This window comes from Rhamphochromis sp. 'chilingali' (assembly GCF_963969265.1).
Source record: "Rhamphochromis sp. 'chilingali' genome assembly, chromosome: 10".
In the NCBI taxonomy this organism is placed as follows: Eukaryota; Metazoa; Chordata; class Actinopteri; order Cichliformes; family Cichlidae; genus Rhamphochromis; species Rhamphochromis sp. 'chilingali'.
The window spans coordinates 29,748,544-29,766,422 of record NC_137937.1 but is presented as its reverse complement, the minus strand read 5'-3'; the positions used below and the strand labels follow the sequence as shown (position 1 = coordinate 29,766,422).

Below are 17,879 nucleotides of genomic sequence, written 5' to 3'. Positions count from 1 at the left end.
AGTTAAGCAGGGATGCTAAAAATCCCATCCTGGCTACATAGAAAAGGCATGCCTCAAATAGTTCAGACACAATGGCTTAAAATCTTTTAAAAGAATGTGATTACTATCTTAGTTTTAGTCAGCTAAGGTTGGCTGCCCTGCCACCAAGCCAGAGGACTTATATTCAAGCCAGTACCTGAGAACAACAGCTCATCTCTGTGCCCGTCCTTGTCCAATTCTCCCTGTGTGGACAAGCTGTATCTGGCACAACATCGGACAGCTGTATCTAACAGCATACTAAAGGAACCCATCTAACTCCATGGCAGCTCTCAAAAAAATGAAGCCAGTATCCCAGAACATGTGAACAGGAAACACCAAGGAGTCAAGAACAAACCGGAGTGAAGGAGGTAGGCACAGGAGCCAAGACCTGAGAGAAAATACAAAGGTCAGTGTTCTTGTCAGTGACAGAAGAAATCAGCACCATTACAGGTATATATATTTAATAGTCAAAGTTGCTGATTCAAATTTATGAGGATAAAAAGGCTTTTTTTCCTTTTCAGTACTACAGCCTAGCTTGGGAAACCATGTTAGTAAATATACAATGGACCACTTAATGCTTCTTTGTATGCAAAAGACATAAGATTTGGATTTGAGCAGCAAAGGTTGAAATTTACCAGTGGTGGAGAGTGTCAGTGATGTAGCAGGCTCTTGAGGAGAAATATCTCAAAGTTGTTACTAATTCTAATGGGCTTCCCTCTGTGATTGGCTGAAAGCCAGACACACCCTCCTTGGTCACCTAGGCGTGAGATGTGGCATGGCTGAGGCATCATGACAGGGTCATTCCACCCAGTATCTGTGAAGAGGCAGGACACCAAATTAAATTACAGATTTAGGAGCGAGAAGGAGAGAGAGCGAGTGAGTTAGAGTGAGAAGCGGGTAAGTTAGAATGTCGATATTTAAGCATAAAGCAATTAAAAAGCAGGCCATTTAATATATTTTACTATTAATTTTATGTTACCAAAAAGTCAACAGATTAAAAATTGTCTAATCACTCTCTTATCTGTATAAAAAAAAATATCCCATTTGAGGATGAAATGAGGAGGAGTCATTCGGAGAGCTAACTTGACACTAAATCATGCTAGGCCAGGGGAAGCTCTTTCCAAACCTACTTGGACTACAATTTGGGAATGTGGGGGAGCGGGGGCACAGTGAGCCGTCACCGTGGCAACCAGTAGTCCAAGGATAACGACTCCTTTGTGCTTGGCCACAAAGAGGGAAAAAGACACACTGAGCTAGAGAGAGTGAAGGAGACAGGGTGGATGGTAGGGGGTGCAGGGGGGGGTAAGGGGGTGCAAGGGTGTAGGGGGTGGCGGGGGGGACTAAAGATGCTCGTCAAAAAAAAAAAAATATATATATCTAAAAAAAAATTGGGAAACATTACAAAATAGCAGTGTTCCATTAAATCTCTCCAGCCAACTAAAAATTTCAGGCCACTGTGACACAGGCCTATGTTGTATCAAGCTATCAAAAATAGTTCAATTAAATGCTTGGATATTTTATTCAAAGCTTGAAAATGAAGAACATTAATCTGACTTTCTTCCCCTGGCACTCATATAAAAAGAGAAGTATAGTTGGTTCCCACTGAGACCTACATTACAGAAACCAGGTACTTCAGCTTTTTTTGCATTTAAAACATTATGATGAAACTGCGGTGACGCAGGCAGAAATCTGTAACGTGAAAAGAAGTGATGACACAATCCTAAAGATCAAGCAACAAAAAAGAACTGGAGTATTCATGCATATTTTCCAGTACAGGGAAATACGGGTGTAATGTTTCCAATGCTGGAACTGGATGCTGAATAAAATCCCCCCAAAGGCTATACTATCTAATGATATGACTGGCTGCACTCTTCTTGACCTTCAGCAGGTGTTTGAATTACTGAACAATAACATTTATGAGCATGTACTGTATTATATTTCTTATTGCTCTAAAAAACAAATTTTACATTCACTAAACCTTCATGCTGTGTTACATTACAAGATGTTTATATATATATATATATATACAAAACATCTAATCTAATGGCATACATGACTTCATACAACAAATCACATGGTCAGGAGTGAAGCCTTTGTAGTTAGAATGGATTACTTTATTTTGAAAAAAATAAACCCCAGGATGCACAAGCTTCATATAAAGAGGAGTGCTTATCTTATTTTTACATCAAAACATCTGGTGACACTAAGTAAACATTCTAATGTAGTTGCTTTTCAGCCTGTATATGTATTAGCTCAACTATAAGACCATCAAGAGTATTCCCCGGTTACTTCCTAGTTATTTTCTTTTATTACGAAAACTGCTCCACATAAATCACAGTCTTAATATAATTTGCCCACTATGGATCTTAAGTGGAATTTATTGTGTGTTAAATCTATGCCAAAGGCACATCATAACTGCAAACCCTACTGTAACCCTACACTATAACTTACTTCTGCCGACATCATTTAAATCAATCGGAAAAAAATGGATCAGCTCAAAGACAGAAATTATATCGCCAACTAGTGTTTTGGTAGTGACCGTGCAGAACAATGCTGGCACACTATACACAAGTATGAATGGTTGTAACTTTATTGGCCGCTTATGTAAAAGCTGTAATGTTGCCTAAGTTCAAAAACGAAGCATAAAACACAAATCTAGGTGACACCACCACAAGAATAATAACTCCCTCTTAATGGCACTAAAAATGTTAAAACAAAAAATGTAACAGATGATTAATAAACAGCCAATATGCTGCTAATAAGCATGTCAGTAAGAAACGACATAAGCGGAAAGTGTTTGTAAACACAGATGTACACATAACAAAGTAGATCAGTCTGATTCTTTACAAGCCAAACTACCCATACTGGTGTGAGATTTCTTTACTATAAACAGGAAAATATGAGCAAGAGGACATGACAGGACATTTCCAATATAAATCCTGCTAGCCAAGGTCATTCAATTTTTTGTTGATATTTGAGTAGGGAGTGCCAAACCAGACCTGGTGTTTTTACCAAGTCAGATAAAGAGACATCATAAAAGTTCACTGCGAGTAATTATATCACACATAACTATACCCACAGACACACAAATACACACACAGCAATCAGGGGGGATGAGAGAAGAGTCAGCAACAGTATTTATAGTCATAGCCTACTGCATAGCCCAGTTGGCTCTATGCAGGATCCCACTTGATTTTTGACCTTATTTTGAAGGAGCAGGAGTCTGGCAGATGCTGCCCAGCCCTTCTCAGGCTTAATCCAGTAACCAACGGGAGGGAAAGGTCTGGCTTCACCCCAAAAATGTCTCAGGTTTCTGGATATGGTGGCAGTTCAGGTCAGAGAACCTATGGAAACCATATTCACATCTACAGGTTAAATCTGATCTGCTTCAAATTCATATGACCTATGCAATCTGAACTGTGTGCTTCTCACACAGTTCGGATTGCAAAAATCTGTACTTATAGTGACTGTAAAAGCCCACATAAAGTATATGCAATTTATTATAAAATGTCCAAATTAACTCTTATCCAAAATATAAGCAAATAAAATGAGTTTTTATCACCACACAAGAATTGTTAGATTTTTTTTTAATTAAAACTTTGTTTTTTAAAGAATTTCTTACATTTCACTAAGAATGCATTGCTAAAAGTAATAAAGATGTTGCCTATCACTGGTGAGCCAATTGCAAACAACATAACCTCTGCAGCACTGCCTATAAATCTATCTGCATTCAGAAACAGACAAAAGAGATTAAAAAGGCCAAGATGAAAGATAAAAGACTTAAAAACACCTGACAGCAACCAGCGGTCAGAGAAAGCAAAGAGATAAAGGATGAGGGGAACCGAGAGAGGCCAACCCAAACCAAAGACCTTGAGGATGGTATAAATAGAGCCCCACCCCCAAGTGTCAGGGGCAACCTGGCATGTTCATGGCTACATATTAACGAGCAGTTATGAGGCCAGTTGGTTCAGAGCATATAAAATGGAAAAACAATGTTAAAAAAAATAATATTCAAATATAATTTTTTAATTCTAACAACACACTCCTTGAAAATGGTTGAATGCAGAAAAATCTTCCAACATAAATATTGCAAAAATGAAATAAAAACTAGAATAAAATAAATTTAATATCTTTAAAATAAGCTTAAAAAAAAAAAAAAAAAGATATGAAGTAATAAAAAAAAAAAACTTATAATAAATAAACCCAAACAACTAATGAGTCATGAATTAACTGAAGTTAATATTATTTTACTCAGTTTGCTTCAAATCCATGTTAAAATGAACTTAAAATAGTAGGAGTATAGTTTTAAGAAACACAGTAGTAAAATGTTAAAGAGGATGACAAAAATAAATTAAAATTGCTGAACAAAAAGCTTAGTTTGTCTGACTCGGCCCTAGATCTGGATCAAAGCAACAGCAGACTGAGTCATGCATGGAAAAACATTAAAAGGAAATCTGCCTATTATTAAATCAGGAAATAATTTTCCAATACAACAAAAGGACAGTGAGATAGGATACTCACTGATCCTATTCATTTTGATAAACAACTGGGATCCAGAGTGAAACCTCCTGGAAAAATTACCATTTTCCAACTTTTCAACCTAAGCAATAGTCACATTATCATATATTGTTATTTAGCGTTTGTATTAAGTTACTTTTCTTTGAGACATTTCGGTTATGTGTGTTGAAATATGTACAAGTATGTGTTCATTGGAATGCACAACACTCAACACATAGGCAACCACTGTGTCAGTCTATGAGCATCCTCCAGGGCAAAGAAGATTATGGTCATGAGGTTGAATGCCAACAGTGTTGGGTCAGATGACTTATAGCCCATCAAGAGGCCCAGAAGAGTTTGACTCGATCATTATGGGAGGTGGTGTTAGGGATGTGGTAATTGCTAACAATAAGGCATATGGCTTACACATACACTCTTAGTTCCACTTGAAAGACTAATCAGAGCTTATGAAACTAGACACCCATCAGTAATGTGGGTGGCAACTACCAAACATCTGCAAAACAGGCAAAAGCACACTTAACACCCTGTGGTTTCTAGCAAACAAAGCTGCACATGGATGGACTACATCCTTGAAAACACACTTAAGCTATAACAGTCATGTTCAAAAGGTGGGGTGGGCATTAATGTTGGGACGTGGAGCCACTCCTGGTAAGGTCAAGACAACCCATAGAAGAGAAAAACATGAATTGAAACTAAGGTGAATAAACTATTTTAGAGAAAACAAACCAATAATAGTTTCCTGATGCAGCTGAATATGGATATTCATATTTTTTTATTCTTAGAAACTGATAAAATTGTGGGATTTGTGGCTTGATTTTTTGTGTGGTGAGGGGCATGAACTGTGTTTGGCATAACAAGGGGGATGTCAAACCACTGGGCTATACATAAAGAAATGAATGCAGAAAGATGTCATTAAGAGGCAAGTGATCATGCAACCTAAAAGCAGTTCCCAGTAAAATCTATGGAGATGTCAAAGATCAGACTCAAAACCTAGCAATTTAATCCTGCAACGGCTTGGGTTTGTTTTCAACCCTCAACTGATTTGAAGAACAACAAAGCTACTGTATACTTTAGATATTTTTACTGCATGCTCTTCGACAGTTACAATTTCTCATAGGTGGAGTCCTCAGATAAAAACAGCTGACCTTCTTACGGCTGTGAAGATTCACTTCTTTTAGTATAGAAATGCTTTTATTAGAATACAAACATTTTGCTAACTGGGAATTTTTGCAGGTAACACAGGAAACGCACACGTTTTAGTTTTTTAGCTATCCAGTCTCGGTCGTTGTGTCCTTGGGCAAGACACTTCACCCGTTGCCTACTGGTGGTGGTCAGAGGGCCCGGTGGCGCCAGTGTCCGGCAGCCTCGCCTCTGTCAGTGCGCCCCAGGGTGGCTGTGGCTACAATGTAGCTTGCCATCACCAGTGTGTGAATGGGTGGATGACTGGATATGTAAAGCGCTTTGGGGTCCTTAGGGACTAGTAAGGCGCTATATAAATACAGGCCATTTACCATTTACCATAACATTTTTCTATTCCAGCTATCATAGAGTGAGAAGCATCATACACCATGGACAGGTTGCAGTGTTAACATAGAGAGACAGACAGCCAGTCACACTTGAATTTACACCTACGTCCAATTTTGAATCACCAGTTAACCTAAACTGCATGTGTTTAGACTGGAAAGAAGCTGGAGTACTCCGAGAGAACCCACACAGGCACAGGGAGAAGACGCAAATTCCACACAGAAACCACACTCTTCGATTCAAACCCAGGACCTTTTTGCTGTGAGGCAACAGTACTAACCACTGCACTGCTGTCCTTCTCCCTCATTTCATTCATTCATTTGGAATCAGAGAAAAGTGTGAAGCAAAAAAAATCAAACTGGGATAGCTAATGGTAAATTTCTAGTCTCTCTTCTTCCAGAGGCAGACAAAGACTTCACAGTGGCATTATGCCAACTGTGTAAAATCGATGATTTTTTTTCCCAGCTTGCAAGATTAAAAAAAAGACCATGGGATAGGGTTAATTGCCCACCCTTCTAAAGAGGTAAAATAGTTTGTTTTCAGTCAGTAACACAATATTTTTGGCTTTTGTGAAACCCTATCTCTAGGTGGTCAAATGCACTCTGACCTCTTTATGTCCTCGGTCAATCTAGAGGCATGATAGCATCAGCATGAAGTCAGTAACCTCCCAAATGTCCTGATTGTCTCACCAAGTTTTAGCAGATCCCCACCCAAACTACTCCCATGCCTGTACTCTGCCTAAAGGCTGATAAACAAACACAGAGAGAAGGGAAAAAAGAAGAGAGAGAAAAAAAAAAGCACCACAAGAAAAAGTTACTGGGTGTTTCTACAAACAACCAGCTGTTGATTAGATTACTATAGTCTCAGTTCACAAGGGACTGGAATGACAGCTCACTAAGTCTGTGAATGTGTTTATGTTAAACAAAAGGCAGAAGACAGGAAGTGGCAAAGAAAGACAGAACAGAGAGGTAAAGTTCAGTGAAACTGATAAACGAGAGCGAGAAAGCGTTAGAGTTGACACACACAGCATTCTGACTGGAGAGTAATTGCAGTCTGAACTAAGCTGGCTCAGTGACATAGTTGCTGAGAATGCCTTTTTGACACAGGGTCTGTTTCTGTTTCTCCCTCCCTCTGCCTATCTGTCTGCCTGCCTTTCATGTGGCCATTTTAGGAGACATTGAGTCATTCGAGCCCAGCTGACAATATGACAGCAATCAACAGGAACAGCTTTAGTACACTTGACTTCACACCAAGAGAACTTGTCTCACTCACCCTTGCAGAAAGATTATCTTGCTGTCTCACTCGGTCTTTCCCCTTCCTTCCTCTATTTCATCAGGTGTTCTTGAGGGGTGACTCTGTTGTCTCTTCTCTGTGTCCTCTTGTGTATTTCTGTTTCTACTAGATTAGGGTGCCTTATTGGTCTTAACTCCCTGGCTTCTCATTGGTCTTTGCTTCCTTCCGTCTAAATAGGTAATGTCGCAAGAAAGACAAGTAGTTTTTCTGCATGCACTAATTATCCCTCTGCCTATGTATCCTGTTTTCTTTCCGTCTACCTCTCTCCACTCTCAGTCACACATACACAAATGAAAAACCCATCAACAAACTTGCAGCCCTGTTTTCTCACTGGTTCCCTCCCTTGCCTTTTCTCTTCGGAGTCCTCCCTTTTCCCGTTTTTTTCCTCTCATTCGCACACCTCCAAAGTATCTTGAATACAAAAGCGATCTGGCATGCTACAGACCCTTCTCACCTCCCACTTCTCCTCTTCCTCTATGTACTTTCAGGCCCCTCCTTTTAAGCTTTCTAGCCATCCTATCCTCTCTGTTGTGTGTGTGTGCGCTTTTCTTTCTGTTGGTTTCCTCTCAGCTGATAGAGTGAGGCATGCTTTGCTCACTCAGCAGTGAAGGCATACAGGGGAGAGGAGGGGGGGGGGGGGGATGCTTCCAACTGATTGGCTCACCAGAAGGGGGGTCAGCTGTAGTGGCTGAAGCCCTGATTGGCTGGAGGAAAGGATTGCAAAGGGGGAGGAGGTGTGAGTATCCATAAGCCCTCCCACCTGCTGAAGCTTTGAATGTTCTGCAAAAGTAGAGTGCAGGCTTTAAGAACACTTTGCGTAAAGTGTGTATTAAAACACACAACTCATCTCCAAGCATGACGAGTTTTCTTTGTACAGTCAACCACATGTAAAGTTGTGCATGTGTGCTTGAATTGGTTAAAGAATAACAGTTAATAAAAGAAGTTAATGTGTTAGAAAATAAACCTGCTAATAACTATGCAATCACTCCCTCCCCCTTTCTCTGCTTCCCTATTTCTTGCTCCTCTGTGGAACATTAAAAGCAGGCATGAAGCAGAAGGCTTATCTGTGGTGGGACTGATAGAGCAATAAGTGCATGTGAAAAAGTTTATCAGTAGAGGACCAGGAGCAGCGCTCAGCTGTGTGCTTATGAGTGTGTGTGTGTGTGACTATTGCAGCATCTGTGAGCTAATAAGGAGCAGGATGTCGATTACCCGAGAACTACTTCAGTTTGGTGTTGTTGAAGTCCACACAGCACAGTGCACTACTGACACAAGCACGCATACAGTGGGTGGAAACTGCACAGAAAGTTGACCACAACATATATCTTCGAGGCTGTCGAGCGAGTGCTTATTCAACACATATTTAGAACACTTCTTTGTCCAGTGCTCCTGGAGATGCACACTCACACCTCCCTGTCTATGCTTTATTTTTTTTTATTTTGGAACACTGGGTTGACTTTTTATCAGATGTACACTGGTTGAGACATGCAAGACCAACATACTGACAGCTACTCGTCACTTTAAATTTCATTCACTTTCTGTCATTCTCTCCCTCTAGGACTCCTGATCTACAGGAATTCTACCTCCAACTCAGTTTCCATCTGTAACACCCTTTATCTGTTTCCAAAACAAGATGGAATATTTATTCCTGCCAAGTTACTGCAGAGTTTCTGTATTGTCTCTGTTTTACAAGAGGGTGGACTGGGCATAAGCTTTGTGGTGTCTCTTTTAACAAATTACTCTAAGGTTATGGCTCCTTAACAAATGATTCATGCTTTAAAAAAAATAAATAAATAAATCCTTGTACAAAATAAAAATCTGTCACACACATAATTTGATCCTACCTGCCACCAGAATAAATATGTGCATAAACCTGCATACAAAATTAATCTCTACCACTCTCATAGACCATGTACTGACATGTACTTATTCATAGGTGGTTCCTTGGCTGAGTGATAGTATGGTTGCACTTGTTTTTTGGTTTGTTTGTTTTTGGCTTTTTGAGTGTGTGAACAGTAAAAGTTAGCAGAGAGGTGGCTTGAAAAACAAGACACGTCTTCAGCCACATAGCTCCAAATATAGAGATGTGGGGATAGGGGTGAGAGCGGAGGAGCGGAGGGGGGTAGACAGGGGAGGAGGAAGCAAAAGAAACAGATCAAGACAAACTGACAACTGAAGATTGAAATGAGATTCATGTGATTCGTCCGCTGCTTTTCACAGAAAAGCTGGTAAAGAAATCTAGTAATGGGATTTTATGTTCCTACTGTTTAAGATTCTCCGTTTCAACGCAAACAAACGAAGACAACTACACCCTGCTGTCCCTTTAAGAGTGAACGTTGCTTTCCATATTTGGCGATAAAGGGGTGTGTCTTCCCTCTGAACACCTTCCCCCATTCAATGGCATTGAGTGGAGCAAAAGAAAACGATGCATTGAAAACACACACACTCACATTCCAACAAAAACTCACACTGATGCAATTTTGACTTGAGCGCATGGCAGTGTTTGTTTTGATGTCTACATGGCAGCATAGGGGGCTGGACGTTCAGCCTTGATAAGAGAAATGCTGCTTGACACATGTCTTGTTTTTGTAGGCCCCTCAAAGTGACACCAGCTGTGTTTATTCCATTTTCTGGATTAAATGGGTTTCTATGGGTTACATGGCTTGTAATATAGTCTCGGGAACAACATTTACAATGCATATCAGCTGCATTAAAAAACAAACAAACAAACAAACAAACAAACAACGCGTAAAAATAAATAATTTGTGTTTCTAAACCAAAGTATCTAAAACAAGCTCCTTAACTCTCTCACTCAAACTGGGAGTGAATAAAAGGAAGGATTAATGAGGGGAGGTGGAGGAACAAGAAGTGTGCATGTGTGAAGAGAAGAGCATGGTGCCTGTTTAAAGACGCACAGACTCCTTCCTGTTTTGATGTCCACGTCTGCATGTGGAAGTAAAGCCGTTAAGAAGCATAAAGCTAAAAAAAATATTTACAAATAATATTTGCAAGGGTATTACAAACACCGGTGCATGTTGATGACTCGCTTCTTTAAATACACTCAAACTTTATGATGCAATGCCTCTGACTTGACTGTAACAATTACATGAATGTCTGCCAGTAAAGGGTAGACTAAGGTACATATATTGTAGGGTGGCTGATAATTACTATCACACTTTTTGCCCTCTGGTGAAATGTGAAGGTACATTTAAAGCAATTTCAAACTTCTTTTTTTTTTTTTTAATACAACCTCCTTTTTTTAGTGCTGCAAAACTTCAGCTGTAAAATGTAATTCTTTAAAAGCAAAACTAATGACCTAATTGGTATGTAGATGAATTTAGTTCTGCTTTCATATTATGAAGTAGACCCTACGATGACACAACAGAGAAAACCCTAGCAATCATATGACCTCCTATGAGCAAGCGCTTTGGCGTCAGTGGGAAGGAAAAACCCTTCACTTTTAACAGGAAGAAACCTCCAGTAAAGCCAGGTTTAGGGAGGGGCGGCCATCTGCCGTCACCAGTTGGCGTAAGGGTAGGAAGACAGGATGATTAAATGCAGAGAGGTTTATAAATACATAGTGACAATAAGAGGTTTCCTATTTTCAAACATTTCGGCTCTTATTTCAACCAGCACTTTTGAAGCAGGTCTTTACCTGCCTGATTGAGTGCTATAATTCCACAGCAGACTTTACCACAGATAGAAAGTTCAGGTACAGGTGCTTTCTCTGTTTGTAGGGTAATCAATTGACTTTATGCAAATAGATCTAGCAAATAAGCTAGATCTATATGACCAATTAAACACAATGGTTCGATTATACAGCTCCATAGTGTAATGACCTTATAATAGCTGGATCAACAGAATTACAGATATGATGTCAAACAATTGTTATGGTCAAAAAGTAAACATGACAATAAAGGAGGACGGAAGTAACAGGATTAAAAAACAAAACAAAAACCGCAGATGTGTACAGGGGCAGTCTGTTTACTCAAGTCACGTAATGTCATGTAAAAGTCAGGCCAGAGTAGTAGAGAGTAGAGAACCCACAATGAGTAAGAGCTCATTGATGAATGCAGGGAAGATGCAACATGTCTTTTAATGCCAGTGGGTCAAAACTTGAGAAGCTTATTAACGCTTTAGGATATTTCACAAAATACACACGTTTATCTGCCCAAGTAGTTTTAAAACATTGACATTAAACACAGCTATACTGTATGTTGATCATTCTTATTAAATGATCTTTCTACACATCAGTGGACTAATGAGACTGGGCACTTCTACAAGGTGTGCACTTTTTACATTCAAAATAACTGAACTGAAATGCAGAGCATGTAGAAAAAAAATGTAAGTTTCCCAAATTAAATAAATAAACTATAAATAATAAAAAAAAAAGATTATTTATTTATTTATTTATTTATTTCATTTTAACCCATTCTGAACTCTTATACATCATTCCTGAAATAACATTAGTTCCCTTTGTTGGTTTGTTTGGCATTTTAAAACTAATTTCCTGTGTATCAATCGTACCGCATTTCAGAACTCTGATTATATCACTGTGAGATAATGTAAAACGTATGAAAGGAAAGAAATCAAGTGGATGGGGAAAATATGATGGGGAGGAGTGTGGCACCCTGAGTCTTGGTGACAGGCTAGGCCAGCTCAGAGGATGGAATGTTCCAGAGAAATATGTTGCCTATTCACACAGGACAGGAAATGTGTGTGTGTGACTGTGTGTTTCTGTCTCCTCCTCCTTCTAGCCTTCGGGTACTTTTTTCCTGTCCATCTTCTTTCAGTATGAACCAATTCTTTTTTGCCTTTCATGCTTAGGAAATTCACATAGCATGGTGGTGTTGCACCATTCTGACTGGTAGAGGCTGAATGTAGTACCATCTTGGCAGTGAAGGGGGGGGGGACAAATACCACGTAGTTCATCCAACAATCATACTGTCACTATTTAACCATTTAATCCAACAGATAACTGGTTACTAACCAAAGCGGATGGCTGAGAAGATTAGGATGGCACTTAGAGGTCATTGACACCCACCTTTTCCAGGAAGTGTGCAATCAACAGCAGAATGAAAGGAAAACACAAGCAGCAAAGCACACAGACTTAGAGAAAAATGTTGAATTCAGTCGCATAACAGCATGTTGGTAGACACACATTCATAGGACGTCTCATCAACTTAAATGTCGGTGATGTTTCAGTGTAAAGTAGAGAGTGACGTCTGACTAGGGTTAATCCTGAGATCAATTTAACACACATCCACACACGCATTTGCGGTTATTAAGCAGAACTTAATAATGAGAAGCTTTGGCAATATAACTGCAGCTCTCTGTTTTAGGCTACACCCACTTTAAGATACTTTCATTAAAAATAAACATGATCTGGTTCCAAAAATGTATTTTAGCATAATAAAGTCAGTCTAGAGAGATCAAAAATAATCTCTCTACACTGACACACTTGTAAATCCATTTTACATTCACTATTTGCGTACATCGGGTCTGTGGTGTTATAAATAGCAAGCAGCAAATTTCTTTTTTGTAAAAACACAATGTGTAGGTAGAGCAGAAATGAGGAGAACTAAGAGCAATTTTTTTTTCCCCCCCATCAGGCCAATAAACAAACTCCAACTCAAATTATAAAGCAGTCAGGGGAGTGGAAATAATATTGTGAATATTATGCCACAAAGTAAAAATATGGGGACATATTAGAGTTGTATCAGGACCATTATCCATTGCCAAAGACAACCAGGCAGTGGGAGTGGAGTGTCTATAGAAAACTGACCAAACATACAGGACAGCCACCCTGATGGCTGAGTAAGTCACAAGCTGCGTCGGTGTGACTCCTGGCTCACGTTTACTGCACGTCATTCCTCTGCTCTCTCCTTTGCTATAATTCCTGTGTCCACTTCAGCCTAATTGGTGGCTGCTTGTCCTGCATGTTGAATCAGGCTATACACAGAAGGGATCCTGCTCAGAACTATCAATGCAGTATGGAGAAAACAAAAAAGCTTTTTCCCTTGCTCTGGTGAGACATGCAAGGTGAGCCAGTAATACACACATACAGACAGAACATTTGTTTCATGGCATACCAACACAACCAAACCATTAGTACGCAAAGTCAGAGATAATCACTTATAGGCCTATTTTAGAAATACAAACAACACAAAGTGCTACAATGCTCTCAAGGCTGTAGGAAATACACTGTTGTGGATATTTGTTTAATGTTGGCAGACCTAAGACTTGGTAGGTGATGTACAATAAACTGTTTAAATTAAACCCTACATACTTCCAATTACACTATACAGGTATACTGCAAACATCAGCTCTGCGTCGCTGCCTTGGAGTCATTTTTTTTAATTTAGTGTAAAATTTCATGCAAGTCAGGCGTGTCCTACATACCCAGAATCCACAAGACAGATGGGAATATGTACTATGCACACATGGAGGGCTTTGATGCTACACTTGTTCCCCTGAGTAATGGCAACACAATAAGAACAAAATGGAAAGCTCATAAGTGACCAATGTAATGCACAGGATTACACGTCTTCTTTCCAAGACTAACTCACAAGACTACATTAATACAATGCGTTTATATGTTTTGTTCAAGGAGACTTATTTATAAATGCTAAATGATAACTCTTTGGCCACTTCTTTAGATATATCTGTTCAGCTACTTGTAAATGTAAAGATCTTATAACCATATTTTATGGCAGTTAGGCATGAAGACCTGGTCAAGATGACCTGTTGAAGTTGAAACAGAGCAACAGAAAGGGAAAGGAAGGTGACTTAAGTGACTCGTAATATGGTGATGCTGCTTGTGCTCAGCCTCCCTGGGAAAGTCTATGCCAGGGTGCTGGAAAGGAGAGTTCGTCCGTTAGTCGAACCTCGGATACAGGAGGAACAATGCGGTTTTCATCCTGGTCGCGGAACACTGGACCAGCTCTTTATCCTCTCCAGGATACTTGAGGGTGCATGGGAGTTTGCCCAACCAGTCTACATGTGTTTTGTGGACTTGGAGAAGGCATTCGACCGTGTCCCTCGGGGTGTCCTGTGGGAGGTGTTGCGGGAATATGGGGTGTCTGGCCCATTGCTACGGGCCATTCGATCCCTATACAACCGTTGCAAGAGCTTGGTTCGCATTGCCGGCAATAAGTCGGACTCGTTCCCGGTGGGTGATGGGCTTCGCCAGGGCTGCCCTTTGTCTCCGGTTCTGTTCATAATTTTTATGGACAGGATTTCTAGGCACAGCCAAGTGGCGGAGGGCTTTCGCTTTGGTGGCCTCAGAATCTCATCTCTGATTTTTGCAGATGATGTGGTTCTGTTGGCTTCATCGGGTGAAGGCCTCCAGCTCGCACTGGAACGGTTCGCAGCCGAGTGTGAAGCAGCGGGAATGAGGATCAGCACCTCCAAATCTGAGGCCATGGTTCTCAGCCGGAAAAGGGTGGAGTGCCCACTCCGGGTCGGGGATGAGTTCCTGCCACAAGTGGAGGAGTTCAAGTATCTCGGGGTCTTGTTCGCGAGTGATGGGAGAAGGAAGCCGGAGATCGACAGACGGATTGGGGCTGCAGCTGCAGTAATGCGGACGCTGCACCGGTCCGTCGTGGTGAAGAGGGAGCTGAGTGTAAAAGCGAAGCTCTCAATTTACCGGTCGATCTACGTCCCTACCCTCACCTATGGCCACGAGCTGTGGGTAGTGACCGAAAGAACGAGATCGCGGATACAAGCGGCAGAAATGAGCTTCCTCCGAAGGGTGGCTGGCCTCTCCCTTAGAGATAGGGTGAGAAGTTCGGCCATCCGGGAGGGGCTCAGAGTAGAGCAGCTGCTGCTCCACATCGAAAGGAGCCAGCTGAGGTGGTTCGGGCATCTGACAAGGATGCCCCCTGGGCGCCTCCTGGGTGAGGTGTTCCAGGCATGTCCCACCGGGAGGAGGCCCCGGGGCAGACCCAGGACACGCTGGAGAGATTATATCTCTCGGCTGGCCTGGGAACGCCTTGGTATTCCCCCGGATAAGCTGGAGGAGGTGGCTGGGGAGAGGGAGGTCTGGGCCTCTTTGCTTAGGCTGCTGCCCCCGCGACCCGGCCCCGGACAAAGCGGATGAAGATGGATGGATGGATGGATGCTTGTGCCAGACAGGCTGTTCTGGTATTTCAGATTTTCAAGCACAGTCACATCTACGGTTTACAAAGAATGATGAAAAAGAGAGAATATCTAGTGACTAGCAGTGGGTACAAATTTGTTGTTCATGTCAGAGGTCAGAGGAGAATGGCCAGATTGCTTCAAGGTAATAGGGCAACAATAACTCAAATAGCAATCAGTATACACAGAAGAGTATCGCTAAATGCACAACAGATCAAACCTTGGAGCAGGTGAGCTGCAGCAGCAACAAAATCCATTGTTCTCCTTCAGACCCTCATGAGGCTCAGCAGTGGCTGCAGATGACAGGATAGTATCCCATCCTGATTCAATCAGTTCTTTTGTATTGCCTCACCTCCTGTTTCAGGGGATACTGGGGATGGAGCCACCAGCTCAAAACGATACCGCACAGGACCAGCTCAGCCAGACTGCTTTAGATGATTAATCTGTTTCCAATAGCTCATTCCACCACCTTGGACCAAGAATAGAAGAGGGTGAAGAAGAGGGTAAAACTCTCTACTACAACATAAGCTTTGTGGTAACAAGGAGCAGTTTTCCTTGCTTCCCTTTAAGTTAACATTAGTTTTAAACTAGATATAGGCAGAAACAGAATGCCTTTGTAAAGAACAAAGAAGTGCTATGGAGAAACTTGGGAGGTTTAACAGCAAAAAGGCAACAGTTTACTAGATTAGTTATGAAAGCCTGATGACACTTAAGCAACCTCCATTGCAAGGAGGGAGGCAAATACATCAACAGGAGTGGCCTGCCACACCAATATTTGCAGAGCTTAACAATCTATCAATACCACGGTCATTCCTAGGTCATTTATCAAACTTGGCAACACAACTGTGTTGTCAATGGTCTTGAAAAGGTCTAGGTTAGGAGATATTTTCTCAGAAGGAACAAAAGTTTGAACTTGTCTTGGTTGAGCCTCTAAGATGTAAAGCAAGCAAGCAGCAATGTGGGACGAACAGCTTAGAGTAATTTACAAATGCTTCAAGTACTTTAGATGATGCAATACCATCATGGAAGCTTGTGACTTTATCCAAATTCAATCTGCACTCAGTGTCATAAAAACTATGTTCGGTGGCAAGAAAAACAAAGTGTTCTGTAACAGATGGGTAAGGCCTAAGCACTGATCTCAACATCATGGAGTTCGTTTGAGTTTACCCTAAGCCAAAAAACGCAACTGTGTAATTCTCCAACATGTGTCGAAAAACCTACTGAGTATCTTCAATTCCTATTATTGCTTAACACACTTTTTGTGAAGTTAATTGGTAACTATTTAAGGTAGTTTTAAAATGCATCATTATGTTTCTTCTAGAGCTGTACATACTGCAACAATAATTTTTGGTTTGTCTATTTGCATAGTTATTTAGAATGCCCATATAACACACGTATACACAGAATTGGAGACATGTCTGTCATTTATAAAAGATGTTACATACTTAACTTAGAGCAGACACCAAAGCAGCTTGGTATAACAAAAATACATGTATTTGAGATCATTTATTTATTTTTTAAAATACTGATCACCAGCAGTTATTTCACCTGTAGTTACTTGAAGTTGTGGAATGTAATTCACTTTGCTCTACCGTGTCACTGCAAACTGCTTCCACGCTAGATGAAACCTTAGATGTGTCATTCAAGCCACTCCAGCATAATACGCAGTATCTTCCCATTACAAGAGCAATCAAAAGTAAAATCTTAGATTGACAAGAAGGCAAACTGGAACATGTGAACACTTTTAGGCTGTTTGAGCAACTTGAGCAACATTTAATATACACTTGACCTGTTTATAATTCCTGAGTCTTCATAATTGCAAAGCTGTCACAGTTCTGACTATCCGTGACCACCACTGTAACATTGCCAACTTGTTCCAAGGATCACAGAATTCTTTGGCATTTTCTTCAATAACCTCCACATTGATTCTTCTGAAAACTACAGTAATAGAAACACAGGGACACTGTATGATTGCAAGAGAACTAACCACTTCCTCTTACTGGTAGACTGTTAGGAGGACTGTGTGACCTTTAATGGTAAGATTGAAGCTAAGTTTGATTAATGTGTGTACCAAGCCCTTTTTACACATGCTCTCTGGACAAAGTCAGGTAAGGATATTTCCAAAGCTGGGGCAAAGGCATGTTTCTCTACTCTGTTGCATTAATTCTTCTTTTTACAACACTTTGTAAGTGTTTGGGAAATGAGGAGCCCAGCTGCTGTACATTTAAAAACAAAAATGTTTCCTCATTCTGAGTGAGGTTGTACATCATCTTTATGCAATACTGAAGGCCTTCCCTGAAAGAGATATATGGATGGCATTAATGGTACCGTCATAGATGTGCAACTTACCCAGGCTATATGCACTAATTGATTCATACGCTGTTACA

The 17,879-nt window shown here is 40.7% G+C and overlaps 1 protein-coding gene across 5 annotated transcripts in view; it reads right to left on the bottom strand.

Annotated features, from left to right (window-relative positions):
- The window catches only part of atosb (atos homolog b), a 29,615-nt gene that overhangs the window by 8,446 nt on the left and 3,290 nt on the right, over nt 1-17,879 (bottom strand). Inside the window, exons 1-4 of one of the 5 annotated variants that reach the window (XM_080894705.1) lie at nt 7,333-7,922; nt 3,220-3,362; nt 654-832; nt 176-406 (exon numbers count right to left, since the gene is read on the bottom strand). The gene's annotated coding sequence lies outside the window, so the exon portion shown is untranslated. Of the gene's footprint in view, nt 1-175; nt 407-653; nt 833-3,219; nt 3,363-7,332; nt 7,923-15,844; nt 15,962-17,879 lie in introns of those variants that run through there. The other 4 variants (XM_080894707.1, XM_080894704.1, XM_080894708.1 and 1 more) reach the window with 4 other exon arrangements.